Here is a 15,197-nt window from a genome sequence, read left to right as displayed (position 1 = left end):
ACCAAAACGCATCATGGCTCTGGTTCTATTTTGTAACATCTGGAAGAAAGTGAACTTGACAATGAAATTTAGAGACCTGGTAGTGAAGACGGAAAGATCTGAAGTAGCAAACTAGAGGAAGCAGAAGAGAAACACTGAAGTCCAGACCCCACTCGGCCAGATGTAAAGGATGAACCGCCTTCCCTGCCACGTGACCGCTGAAAGGATGGACGTCCACGCAGTGACTCCCAACTGTGGTTTCATACGACCACCTGGGGACTCCCAAGAATCGCAAAGAATACAGCAAAATGTCAGGACACAATTTTAATCCCACCAATTTACAGAGGACTAGTGTTCCACAAAAACTGAATGTAGGAATGGTTGGAAATCACCTCTCTTGGAACGAGGCAGCAGGGGAGCCTTTTACTTTGAAAACTGAAGAGAAAATAACATCTCATACTTCTCTAGAGAAAAAGGGATCCTACTACATAATATTAGAGAAGAAGATTCAACTGAAAAAAAAAAAAGGGGGTGTTAAACTTATATCATGGGCTCCTCACAGAATCCATGACGGAGGAATCCACTGGTAGGAAATTAGAATGGCGGTTTTAAGAAGAGAGTGAGTCTATTTCTTTCTTGCAGTTAAGAAGTCAGCAAGTCAGTCAGACTTTCTACTAACTGAGCATCTACTAAGAAAAAACAAAGACCTAGCTCAGAAGATGGGAGTTGCCTGGTACGATCTGGGTCAACAAAGATGCAGATGAAGGAATAACGGCAGAGCAGCAATTCCTGTGATGGGTTAAGTTTTAAGACAACAAATTTCTCACCTGAACTCTTTTCTAGTTTTCTTCTCACATTAGGTTGACCCTTCATTCTCTACCTGAACTTGACTTCATTACCATCTTTCACTTAGAACAAAGTCAAAATCTCTTCTTATGGCCCACCTCATGTCTGTCATATCAAAAAAAGAGGAAGGAAATGTGGAAGGAGAAGTAAAAGGATAACCCATTTTGAAGGAATGAAAATGAGGATTGGGAAACCAATAATAAATGACTTAATCCAAATCCTTTTCAAGAAGAGATTACATTGAAATCTCAGGTGAAACAAACAAATACCTATCAAGCTATCTTTGTGAAGGAATGGTATTAACAGAATCAGGAACCCACTCATAGACAGACTGTGTTATAACTTAAGAGTCAAAGTGCAAATTAAAAATAAGGAGGGTTATTTATTTATAGCTCTAGCATTGGACTTGAAAATAAACAAATTTGAAATAAATCTAATGAGTGTTATGCAAGAAAATCAAATAATATATACAACCCTAAGTGTGAATAAAAAGACAACAGTTCAGAATATTAAAAATAATCACGCAAAATCTAAATGTCATATGAAGCTACCCATAAGTAAAACTAGGAGAAAAGATAGGATTACTATTTATTAATAACAATATTTTGAAAACAAATTGAAATTTGCTTTCTTCAACCATTTAAATGCCAAGATCTTCATCTGATGTCAAAAAACACACTTATAACATCAGGGAATCAAAGTTTGAGTGTTTTACAACAATACAAAGTTGTAAAATAATTTAAAATGAACCTAGTTGACTAATACAATTCAAATCAGTTTCTCAGTGCAAGCGACTGACATTGCAAAAGTGAAATCCTACAAGCTGTTGCTGTGTAACGAAAAAATCTGCAACAACAGTGCTGTGTTCTTACCAACATTAACAGCTGCTGACACAATTCTTTTAAAAATCTTCCTTTTCTTCCAGGGGTGGAGTTTCCCAAAGAATTCTAGGCTAAAATCTAAAGGGACACAGGGCCAAAACCAAGTGATACCACAAAATGCAGACTTCCTTTAAAACAACTTTTACACTCTGTACTTGGAAGAGAGGACAAAGGACAAAGCTCTCACCATTTGCTCTGTTTACACCACAAAGGCTTCAGGACAAGAAACTCTGGGGCTCATTACTGGTCAACTGGTTGAAGTGCATCACTGCTCAGAGAGAATGCTTCTGTTAAGGACAGGCACTTAAAAGAAGCCCTCTGGAAGCTAAGAGGGCTGCGGCATACATACCAAGTTATTTTGAGCCTCAGAGAAAGAGGCCAGCAAACAAATCCTCAGAAATGATCAAAACATCACAAAGGGCAAATACTTTCAGATCCAGGGAGATGTCTGTTGTTTCCTTGTGGTGTGGTGATTTGAAAACCAGACAATACCCGGACTTATTGTAAACTAAAGCATGAAGTGGGATACTGGAGATGTGAGTCAGTGCAGTGTTTTGCAATGCTGCATTGTTTACCTTACAGGATGGGGGAGGGAGCAAAGAGAAGGGCTACATGGGACAGAATGAAGCAGGGGAGAGATACACCGTATTAAAAACAAGTCCAGGAGGGACCCTGAACTCAATCACCCTTGGAGAATTACCATATGCAGCCTATCTCTTGCTTTTTCTCTATCAGGGAACAGACATTTCCTTTAAAAACACAGTGTTCTCCTATTGTTCCTATATAACAAGCTTACTTTACAAGGCTCCTTCACTTAAACAAACAAATCAAACAACAAGTCACAGGCCTACATAGAGAAATACACCCAACACCAAAACTCTCTCCCTAAAATCATTAAAAACAAAAGCTAACCAGGATAGGCCAGAGTCCCGCTTGTCTTTAAAGAGGCTCCCTCTTTATCCTACGATGAAATGTCAACAACCTGTTCACATGAATACTTGCAGTTTAGGTGATATTATGTTTAACACATACCATTACAGGTATTTAAGAATTTCTGTGTGCCACCACCCAAGTCAGTCCTTCAGTAACAATTGGTATGGGTCACCCCCCACCCCCCGCTTTTAATGGTGTGCTCTGTGTTCTATGAGAACACATCATTAGTGCATGTTGATCACAACTACTTCTCGATGGCAAAATTACAGATGGTTATTTTCATTTTATGTTCAGATATAATTCATGCATTTTTGTAGGTACATACTATTTTTGGAAAAGTTATTTTTTAAATTTGCTATAGTTGCTCCTGTTCAGTTGCTAACTTATGTCTGATTTTTTTGTGACCCCATGAACTGCAGCACACCAGGCTTTCCTGTCCTTCACTATCTCCCAGTAGTGGTGGTTTAGTCACTAAGTCCTGTCCGACTCTTGCAACCCCACGGACTGGAGCCTGCCACACTCCTCTGTCCATGGGATTCTCCAGGCAAGAATACTGGAGTGGGTTGTCATTTCCTTCTCCAGGGGATCCTCCCAACCCAGGAATCAAACCTAGGTCTCCTACATTGCAGGCAGACTCTTATGGACTGAGCTATTAGGGAAGTTCTTGCTCAAATTCACGTCTATTGAATTGGTGATGCTATCTAACCATCTCATCCTCTGCCCAGATTTTCTTGATGCTTCAAACAATAGCTCAGATGGTAAAGAATCTGTCTGCAATGCAGGAGACCCCAGTTCGGTTCCTGGGTCAGGAAGATACCCTGGAGAAGGGATAGGCTACCCACTCCAGTATTCTTGGGCTACCCTGGTGGCTCAGCTGGTAAAGAATCTGCCTGCAATGCGGGAGACCTGGGTTTGATCCCTTTGGGAAGATCCCCTGGAGAAGGGAAAGGCTACCCACTCTAGTATTCTGGACTAGAGAATTCCATGGACGGTATAGCCCATGGGATCGCACAGAGTCAGACACGGCTGAGCAACTTTCACTTTCAAACAAATACAACTAAATGGCTGCTGCTGCTAAGTCGCTTCAGTTGTGTCCAACTCTGTGAGACCCCATAGATGGCAGCCCACCAGGCTCCTCCATCCCTGGGATTCTCCAGGCAAGAATACTGGAGTGGGTTGCCATTTCCTTCTCCAGTGCATAAAAAGGAAAAGTGAAAGTGAAGTCGCTCAGTTGTATCCGACTCAGTGACCCCATGGGCTGTAGCCTACCAGGCTCCTCCGTCCACGGGATTTTCCAGGCAGGAGTACTGGAGTGGGGTGCCACTGCCTTCTCCACAACTAAATGGACATGACTCCAAAATGATTAGCAAAATATCATGAAAGAACAGAATTTTAGCCACGATGAATTCTGGGCCTTGGCTTGAATTTTTTAACCAACAAGCTCTATGCACTTGCAGAGTGGATGGATATCCATTGATGTCTCTATCTTTAAAATGAAGCCACTATGCAGTAATAAAATAGGATTACCAAGTGGGCGGGAGGCTCAAGAGGAAGGCGATATATATCTTCATACATTGTTTAGCAGAGTTTTGCAGAGTACAGAGAGGGCACCTAACCCTATAGATCAGACTAATTCTGTTCAACTAATTTGAAAAGAGAGAGAGAGAAAAAAAAAAAAAGATGGTGCGAAGCTTTTGCCAGGGATTAGCATTCATTTATAAGATTGAGATTTCATTTCCAGAAAGTTAGAAGGCATCTGCTACTGTGGGGATATGATATCATCAAGCATAAAACTCCAGATATTTCTACATTCATTAAGAACTCTTGAATTCTTGACCTGGCCTGTCGCTGCACCTGTTGACTAGAGATAATGACTGCCACATAAGAAATAATTCACACAATGTAACCTAGAAGCCATAAGGTGATGTTGAAGTCCCACTGGAGGTAAACCTTTCATGCCCCTCTATTTAGGTGTTAGCTCATGACCCAATTATTTACACACTGTGCAAACTAAGGGCCATAAGGTTGGGTGATTTGTATTTGGTACTGGAGCATGGTCTCTTGGCTCCTAATTCTAAAAAGAGATTAAGTGAAAGGTTAATTGCGTACTAAACAAGTCCTTATGACAAACAGGATTGCAGTTTTTAGTGAACAGGCATCCTTTATAAACACAGCCTAAATTGCTAATATGAAGGTCCTTTGTGATTTATATCAGGGAAAAGAGCTTAAGTAACCATGTAATTAGGAATACTTTACCAACCAGTTTCTTAGAAACTCACTTTAAAATCTTCCAACTTAACTCAGCAGATTTGCTAACCATAATTTTATAATTTGAACACCTGACTTTCCAAAATGACTATGACAGTATATAACAAACAGCAATGCCCTAGACCAACAAAGACGGCCCAACTCATGTGACCCCACAGACGCAGAACAGTACGAAGGCCTGCAAAACATAAAATTACATAACGAGCCATGGCTTTCTTCTACTTCCTGTCAAGATACATTCCTCTCAAAGGCCCAATCACAGATATTTCACCATGAAAACAAAGATTTATCCACGTATTAAAAAGTCAACTCACATTACAAGTTGAAAATCTGGTCTTTTAGCTACTGACTGGCTAAATGTGCTTGTTTTTTTCTCTTTAGGGAAGAAACAATCAGGTAATAAGTGCTGGACAAGATCCTTAATGCACCATTAGAGAAAACCCATAGAGAGAGAAAAAACTAATTAAAAGGCTTACTTTCTATCTAAGAAAAGCCCTCATTTTATCTTTATTCCTAAATGACTTACATTTAAATGTCCTCCACTTTAGAATTAATTTGATTATTTTAATGTTTTTCACTAAAATAAACTGAAACAAAGTCAACTTATTCAGTGAAGACAAAAAAACAACTTTTACCCACTTCACTGCCAGATAACTGACACAGGTCTAAGTAAGTCTGCTGATTTATCCCTTTAAGAAAGAGAAGGAAAGGATATCAAATTCCATCCTAAATATGAAAGATATTGATGAGGGGGTTCAAGTTAAAAGATGCAAAACGGACATAACATAAACTAAATACAAACATAATATAAACTAAACTATGTCAACCGTGCTGTGGGAGTTAAGCTGAGACCACTGGCAGCAAGACAGCCACTGGATCTCCCTTCCTGAAAGACAAGGGGAGGAGAACAAACTGGAGCTGGGAAGATAGGCAACTGTTGCTATCTTCTTCCCAAAGGAAAGGCTACAAAGCCTGGAGGAATGTTCTAAAACAGACCCGCAAAATGAGAACTGCCTACAACTGTCAAATATTCTACTGCTTTTCACTCTAAGGATGAGATCTGCTTTCACAAATGTGCATACATACCCTTGAGAATACCTTCAAACTCAAAGAAGAAGTCTCCCTTTCTAGTTCCCTCAATCACAATAAAGAGTAGAAAACATTTAGTAGCATTCTGGATAATTTGTGCCAATTTAGATGATTCACGTATGGCTTCCCCAGACTAAATGGTCTATGGCCAGAGCTTTTAAGTCAACAAGGGCGCGGAAAGCAAGACCTAATTACAGATCTGAGTCACTGTCTAGAAGTTCCCTCAGCCCAGTGGAGCATCCCCCACAAAGGCACCATTTCATTTTGAGGCATAAAAACAAGCCAAGTCTACAGATTCCTTTACATAAGAAATAAATACTAAGACATCCTTCTACAAGAAACAAAAACATCAGTATAACAGTTTTTTTCCCTCACTTAAGAAACAACTGTAAAAGTTTTTTAAACAAGAAAACGGATATAAAATATATTACAGGACTGTAGCTTAAATATTTTGCATTTCCTGTCTATATTTGGCCTGCTATACAAATGGCATTCCATTTGAAGGCTGGTCATCTCTCAATGGAAGAGATTTACTAGCTCTTTTCCTAGGGGCCTCACTGATTGTTTCCATTTGAAGGCTATAATCTTCTAGCATTTTAATTCAGGATTCTAGGCCCACAGATAAAGAAACAAGCTAAAGACAGTTAAATAAAATTAAAATAAGGATCTATTTTTTAACAACAAAAAAACTACATGCACAAAGCACAAAAATACAAAATTGGATTTCTACAAAAGAGGTTATTGTTTCCCTTTCTGTAGTGAGAATATAATCTATATGAATTAGGGGGGGAAAACCTTTTCAGTTTACTTTTTTGTTCAGGAAAAGAAAATAGAAATCCTCTTCTGATTGTCATAAATCTTTCTCTGACATTTTATCAGTAACTACGCTATCAAGTTGAAAGGATTAATGATCTCTGAGGGGCAATGGCTATTCAGTCCTGTGGAAGCAATAATCCCAAACAAGAACCAAGGGTGAAGAATGGGTTTTTTGAATGCAGAAGTTAAATGACCTAAAAAATGTTTCAGACAAGGATGCTATGAAATCATCTCTAAGACTCATCCATGCATGTGTGTTATTAAGTCGCTTCAGTCACGTCCAACTCTTTGCGGCCCCATGGACTATAGCACACTAGGCTCCTCTGTCCACGGAATTCTCCAGGCAAGAATACTGGAGTGGTTTGCCACGTGCTCCTCCAGGGGATCTTTCTGACACAGCATGAACCCACCAGGCCTCTTGCATCTCCTGCATTGGCAGGCAGATTCTTTACAACTTGAAGTGCCTGGGAAGCCCACCAAGACTCATGCTGGAGCACAATGGGAAATAATGTGATACCTTAATTCTTCATAACCCATTCATAGGAATGGATACCTCCTCTATAACTGCTGCCACCAGTACAAAGTGGAAACTGACAAGCTGACAAATTTAGAAAGCAGAGAAGTCAGTTTTGTCAGGAAGATGGCTAACTGTCAGAGTGCAGAAGAATGCAAAAATTTACCCAGGTTTGCCAAAAGCATGCATTCTGACCACAGGATGAATGGAGGAATTTAAATGAAAAAGTAACCAACACACTCTGAAAAGCTCACTGATGACTTGGTAGGGCCCGCACTTGCCAAACCTTTAAAGGAGTGCAGGCACGGGTGTGGACAATGAACTCAACAGCAGAACAAGCATGAGACTTGAGAAGATAAGCATGTTGATTAAACTCATCAGCCACTTAAAATCAAACAAATTTTGGGGTATCCCCCAGGAGGTCCAGAGGTTAGGGCTCCGTGCTTCCACTGCAGGGGCATGGGTTCAAACCCTGGTCAGGAAATTAAGACCCTACATGCCGCATGGTGGGGCTAAAATAAATAATTAAATAAAAATCTAACGCATTTCATTATGGATCACCAAGATGCCTTGTAACAGATCTTTGCACAAGTGTCTAAGAATGCATTTATAGCTTCTTTCTGTGATCCTGAATTTCTTCTCAACTTCTTTGTGATTTTCAACAACAAAGACACACAGTATCTACATATACCTGAAGTGAAAAGGCATACAAAAACCATCCTATCCATATGTGGTAAAACACAAACAAATGCAAGGGAAGAATGAAGATGTAAAACCAGGAAAGTAGTTCTTCAAAGGTGGAGAAAGGGCACTGCTATGAGAGAGGATGATCATACGGTTTTAACTGTTCCATGGAACTGGTAAACATTCTCTTTGCCTAGAGTGTTGTGGGAGGATATATATAAATATCTGTTATATCATCCTTTAAAGAGTTCTTATATTTGAGATTCACAGTAACGTTTGAAGAACAAAAGCAAGCAATTAGAAATCTGAATATAGACTATTCTAAGAAAACACCAGGGACACCACAACACTGTCAAACACACACCTATACAAAGGCATGGTTTTCTGGCCAGTAGTCCATGACCCTTTACAGTGTTCACAGCGCAAATGGTATGATTAAAAGTGAAAACCTCCAGGGAAAGAAAGAGAAAATCTGAAAGCAGTGTATTTCATTCTCATGTCTTTGAATACGGAACCACTACCTATGAACTGTTCAGAGTGAAGAGGGTGCCAGTCAACACCAGCATACACTGCCAGTCGAGTTTGACAGCATTATTTTGCCTCTCTTTGCAATTACTCCCACATTTCCCAAGGAGAAGCTAATGGACTACTAAAAATAAAATGGAGAAGAAGTGAATCACTTAAGATGTTTTGGCTCCCAACTCAAACTGGCTTAAACAAAAAGGAAATGTTGCTGGCTCAAATGCTTGGACTCCTGGAGGAGAAACAGGCTTCAGGGCTGGTTTCTCTGTCTTCCACCCTGTGTGACTTCTTGCTCAGCCTGGAGCCACACCAGACCTCACACCAGCACATAACAACATCCAGAAAAAGACAGAGAGGCAGGCACTTCCGGTAGCTGTGTTTTAAGTATGAGAAGACTTCTGCCAGAAGCACTTGGCAAACTTACTTTGGAGTCTCCTTGGCTAGAGCCAGATTACAGGACCATTGCTGAAGCCAGCCCTCTGCCCAGTTAATGCCCAGCACTGGCTGATGCCGCCTCCCCAAGGAGTGAATTGTGCACGGGCATAGCAGGGATGGGCTTGCTCCTAATCAGGGTCCATCCTGGAGCTGGTCAGTTCCTCAACCCCAAATATGGGTGGTAGATGGGATGCATAATATGGACTCAACTCTAATATCTGATTGCTAGAATTAGCCAATCATTCTGTTTAGCAGAAGATTAACATATCATAATCATGATGTATTTGTACATTTGTACATATATAAAAGCTAGAGACATAAAAATCAGATGACCACATGAAAAGGTAAAGTTTTTAAAAACTTCTTTCAATACTCCCACTGCTCCAATGAGAAACTTAAAAGAGAGAAAGTCAAAACTTTATAAAGCATGTAGGTCATAGGAAGTATGGTACAATACTTACTATTTTCTTGTGCCATAGCTACAGAAATTTGGACAACAGCATCCACATTAACAATATATAACCTAAAAAAAAAAAAAGGAAAAGAAAAAGTAGTTAAGTACACAAGAAATTTCATTAAAAATAGTTGCATAACTTTGAGAAAAGTCTTATTTTTTTCCTGGAAAGAAGTAAACCAGCCTTTTAAAAGTAAATAGCTGAACTCAGAAATTAGAAAAAAATATCTGTGGTATTAGAATTCCTCTAAGTACCTTCAAGTTAAAACTATCTGCATCTTTTGTAAATCTGAACACCAACAAACAAATGCATTTTAAGCAAATTAACACTGCCCTGGACTGCTACTTGTAACACTGAAACAAAAGCAACTATTAAATGAACCTCAAAAATCATGATGTCTAATGCCTACAACACACATCCAATCTACTGAGTCCAATATAACTTAAAGCTAGATAAACCAGCTTCAATTTCTAAATTTCTACACTCAGGGATCTAAGAAAGTGGTCTCTGGGGTGGTGGGGTGGTGGTGGTAAATGCACATATCCATTCAGATATCTGACACTGCATCTTAGTAAAATCTTTGAATATTCAGATACCTTGAAATGCTAAAGAAACACAGCCACAGAACTGGGGACTTTAAGACCCTGGAATGTCTTTTAGTATTCAAAAGTGAAAGGTAAGAAATTTGTCCCTATCCAGACCTCAGGACAAGTAACAATATAGCAAATCACACTCAATTCAGAAGGGCTTTAAAAACGTAAAACTCTTATGATGCTGTGGCTTTTCCTGGGGATGATGTGCCTTGACAAGGCTGAGGATAGCCACTGTCATCTATCTACAATACCATGCCTAATTTCACTTTTCTCAGTTTATATAAGATTCTGCCATGTTGCTGGCATTAGTTACGGTTTATAGAAGAACCCCTTCATGGATCACAGAACTGATGTTTCTGAATTGTGATGATGGAGAAGACTGCTGAGAGTCATTTGATGTTAATGTTTTTACAGGAATGGGGATGCCACAGAAAATGAAAACCTAGAGAGGCAGTATATACCATTTTAACAAAGGGTAATAAGTAGTGAAGAAGTGACTACACAAAGGAAAAAGGGGGGTTAGATGCCTAAAGATGGTAAATTGTGGGAAGGTGACTAGGAAATGTATGGTGGATAAAACTTGTTTAGTAAGATTTGTTACACAGACTCAAGTGTCTGGAGTTAGAAGAATCATTCTCTTCTCCCTGGTATGGGAGATGGGTGCACCTTCACAAATGGAAATTTATGCCCCGCATTCACAAATGAGGAGGACAAAAAGCTCTTCTTTTATCTGCTGTATCTTGACTTCCTTCAGTCCAAAATAAGTTTGAAGACAGAAGCATATTTCGGGGTGACATATTCCAATCCCCTTCAGGTTCATTAAAATACAACAAAAGCATTATTGTAAGAATCAGAAAGGAAGATATTTGCTGAATATATGTATTAAATACATATAAGACTCATTTAGAATATATAAAAACTCCAATAAAATAAGAAAAAGATGTGTGTGCTAATAAGTAGCTTCAGTCGCGTCCCAACTCTTTGGGACCCCATGGACCATAGACGGCCTGCCAGGCTCCTTTGTCCACAGGATTCTCCAGGCAAGAATACTAGAGTGGAGTGTCATGCCCTCCTCCAGGGGATCTTCCTGACATGGGGATCAAACCCACATCTCTTATGTCTCCTGCACTGGCAAGCAGGTTCTTTACCACTAGTGCCACCTGGGAAGCCCAAGAAAAAGATTATCTAACAAGGATATGTAAAAAATGGCCAATAAGCATATGAAAAGGTGTTCAACATCATTCATTACCACGGAAATACAAATTAAAACCACAATGAGATAAAATTACACATTGATCCAAATGGCTAATATACAAAAATCAGACAATACCAAGTCTTAGGCTGTAGAGCAGTTCAACTCTCACAAGCTACTTGTATGAACTGGAACATGTTTAGCAATACCTAAAAAAAGCAGAATATAAACTGTGGCCCAGCAATTTCACTTCTAGGGAAATATTTACTAAGAATGCACATATATAGGTCCTAAAGACACGTATTTTCAATGAAGCCTTACTTGTAATGCCAAAACTCGGTAGCAACTTGTGGAACACTCATATAATGTATACTATACAGCAGGGATCAGTCAATTTTTCCCTGTAAAGGATCAGACAGTAAATATTTTAGGGTTTGCAGGCCATATGGTCTCTGTTTCCTGTTACAACTACTCAATTCTGCCTTTGGAGTAGAAAAGTAGCCATAGATAGTATGCAAATGAAAGGGTGTGGCTGTGTTCAATAAAACTATTTACAAAAACAGATAGTTTGCATGCTATACAGTAATGAACATAAATGAATCATAACTAATGCAATAACACAGATGAATCTCACAAACATAATATTAAGACAAAGAAGCCAGACATATGAGGGCGTATACTACATGACTCTATTTTTAAAAGTTCAAAAGTAGGTAAAACAATGTAAATCAGGATAGTAGTTACCTTTTGGAGGGGGCAGTAAGCCTGGCAGGGGAGGAGAAAGGGGGAATTCTGGCAGTCTAGTAATACTGGATTCTCTGGTTTGAATGGTGGTTTTCCGGTTACACTCAATTAGGAAAACTCATCAAAGTGCTCATTTATAATGCATTTGTCTTTATTTGTATTATACCTGAATTAAAAGCAAAATATTTAAATTTTCTTTTATAAAGCATATAGGTCAGTAAAGTGAATGCTTTCTCACAGCTCACTTGCCCAGGACATCAAACACTCTGGGCGCAGGAGTTAACCTTTCACTCTCACCACAGCCCTGAAGCGATACCCCTTTGTTTAGTGTGATGTCTGGCTCAGTGGTAAAGAATCTGCCTGCCAATGCAGGAGATGCAAGAGACGTGGGTTTGATCCCTAGGTCAGGAAGATTCGATCCCCTGGAGTACACCATGGCAACCCGCCCCAGTACTCTTGCCTGGACAATTCCAAGGACAGAGGAGCCTGGCAGTCTACAGTCCATGGGGTCGCAAAGAGTTGGACACAACTGAGCATGCACCTTTATCTTCTTTTTTTTTTTTTTCCTAACTACATTACAACTAAACCTCTGTTTTGAGTCCCAGGCAGAACTCTGGAGAGTGAACTATGATTAAGTAGAGCACACACGAGTGGCAGGGAGAGAGTGCAAGACAGAAGGAGCGAGGAAGTAACAGACGGTGGATCAAGACACTGACGGAAAGAAGCCCCTACATTTTCACATAGTCTGTTGAATAATCTATACAGAATAGAAAGTAAAGGCAGCAGCTTAGAAACACAATTTGGAAGGTTACTGAACTGGTACTTTGGACAAAAATAATGACATTTTAAAAGCTGACCAGGGTTCTTAAAAGATTGTTAAAAGGATTTTGTGCCCAGCATAACAATTTATTCCAATCTAATAGGTTAAAGGGGCAGAAAGTTTCAGATTTTCAAGTGAAGAGGCAGATCTGACAGATAATACAGCCTTGCACTTTTTAGGTCTGCATATTTTTAAACAATTTCTGTACCTTGATTTCATACTACCCCTCTATACTGTGTTGGAAAATGTAATTAGATATTGTTGACTTCCCAGCAATCACAGGAAGCAATTAAATTACTAAGGTTTTGCCCAAATATACGAGGAGAGGCAGAGAATACAAAAATGCCAGAGATAACAAGACCATGGCCACCACATTCTATTAATACAGGATAATATCATGAGTGAAATAAAAGAGTAAAGAAAAAATGAAAAGAACTGAAATCTACTCACTGTACTATATTCACCGTATAATTGATATGTGAAAGAAAATGAGTGAAGTCAAAGTCACTCAGTCGTGTCCGACTCTTTGCAACCCCAGGGACTATACAGTCTATGGAATTCTCCAGGCCAGAATACTGGAGTGGGTAGCCCTTCCCTTCTCCAGGCATTGCAGGCAGATTCTTCATTAGCTGAGTCCAAACGGAGCCCAAGAATATGGGGGTTGGTAGCTCACCCCTTCTCCGGCGGACCATCCCAACCCAGGAATCAAACCGGGGTCTTCTGCATCGCAGATGGATTCTTTACCAACTGAGCTAGCTATTAGGGAAGCCCTATGATTCTTTACCATTTTTTACATTGCAGGCAGATTATTTACCAACTGAGCTATCAGGGAAGAAAACGAACTAGATGCTAAAAATCCAAAGACAAAGTTCCTGTCTTTAAGAAGCTCACAGTTACAAAAAAGATGAAAAGCCTATATATCAATAATTTAAATCAAATGTCACAAAAGTTTCACGATATTTACAAGTGCCATGACTTAACCGAAGAGCATTATTAAATGTAGAAGAGGTGAAATGAAAATAGGAGAGTAGCGTGAGGAAAATAAGTCTTTATGTAGTAGGGAAAAACTGAAATAAATGGGTTTTGAACAACTAAAAACGGGCAAGACAAGAAGAGGAACTGAGCATCCTTCCAGGCAGGGAGCTAGAATATGCAGAGGCATGAACGAGCCAGTAATTCTTGAGAAATATCAGGAAATCTGAGGCTGCCAGAACATGATGTAGAAGGGCAAGCTAAGACTGAGATGATGGAGGAACTTTTCAATTACACTGTGAACTTAGTGCAACTAATTGTATCTTACAAGCATTATGGAACCATCAAGGTGGGAACTGGGGGAATAGAATGGAATACAAAGAATAGAGGGGGAGGAACAGGTCCCTGGATATATCTTTTTCCATAGTTTTGATGTTAGTAACAATAGTAATGTTAAACAAAACAAAAAGGTAAATAATCAAAATCAAACAGTATGTGAAGGTAACTCAAAATGAGACACAATCAGTAATAACTGCATTACAAAGGTATAAGTAACCACACTAAGGGAGTACAGAAGAATTAACCTAAACACTTTGGAAACTAGTATCTGACTATATACTCTGAGACTAGAGATAAAATAAAGAAAGGGGAAAGGTCAGAATGAACTGTATGGTGTCAGACTGGAATCAGAAATATCATGGTTTTAAATATACATTTCAAGAGATAATAAATATTGATAGAGATAGATATGTATATACATATGTATTTCCTAGCTCTGTGCTCTGACAAAGACTAGGAGCGATGATAACCCTGTAGCAATGAGTACATACAGCATTCAAATATTGGCTTCTCAACACCATCCTCCAGTAAGTGGAACCAGGACTATTTAGAGGAATGTTTGGCTGCAAAGATAGGGTAGGGAATGTATCAGATGAACCTAGAATATCCTGTAATACAACAAAGTGTAAAAAACGTGCTCAAAAAAGATAATGGATTTATCAAAAGGACTTTGGAATTAATCTGAAGGGGACAAATCTGGGATAAACTGAGCAAAAATATAAAAGATAAATTAATACCTTGTAACTCACAGGATAAAACAAATACCTATGAGTCCATGTTAATAAAGGAAAGTAACTGAATACAAAAATAAATGTGTGAGAAAGCCAAGCTCATTCTTGAAAGAGAATGTCAGTTAATTAAGTGTAGAGAAAAATGATGGAAATAGAAAAATCACCATTTGACAAACAGCACAGATGAAAGAAAACAAAGGAAATATAACAAGTAAATGCAATGTTGAATCCTAGGTAGGATCATGGTCCAGGCATAAGTATTATTAAGATAGGTGACAAAATATGAATAAGGTCTGTAGCTCAATTAACATTACTGTATAAATGTTAATTTCCTGATTTTGACAAGTTTACTATAGTTATACAAGATACTAGCTTATCTAAAGA

At 39.0% G+C, this 15,197-nt stretch overlaps 1 protein-coding gene across 22 annotated transcripts in view; it reads right to left on the bottom strand.

The window, feature by feature from the left end:
* The window catches only part of SIPA1L1 (signal induced proliferation associated 1 like 1), a 368,059-nt gene that overhangs the window by 186,672 nt on the left and 166,190 nt on the right, over positions 1–15,197 (bottom strand). For all 22 annotated transcript variants that reach the window (XM_081508904.1, XM_081508913.1, XM_081508901.1 and 19 more), the window contains one exon: positions 9,429–9,490. The gene's annotated coding sequence lies outside the window, so the exon portion shown is untranslated. The remainder of the gene's footprint in view (positions 1–9,428; positions 9,491–15,197) is intronic.

The sequence above is a fragment of the Giraffa tippelskirchi genome, chromosome 7, assembly GCF_054371585.1.
Source record: "Giraffa tippelskirchi isolate mGirTip1 chromosome 7, T2T-mGirTip1v1.2.pri, whole genome shotgun sequence".
NCBI classification, from domain to species: domain Eukaryota; kingdom Metazoa; phylum Chordata; class Mammalia; order Artiodactyla; family Giraffidae; genus Giraffa; species Giraffa tippelskirchi.
This window is presented reverse-complemented; position numbering and strand designations above follow the sequence as displayed.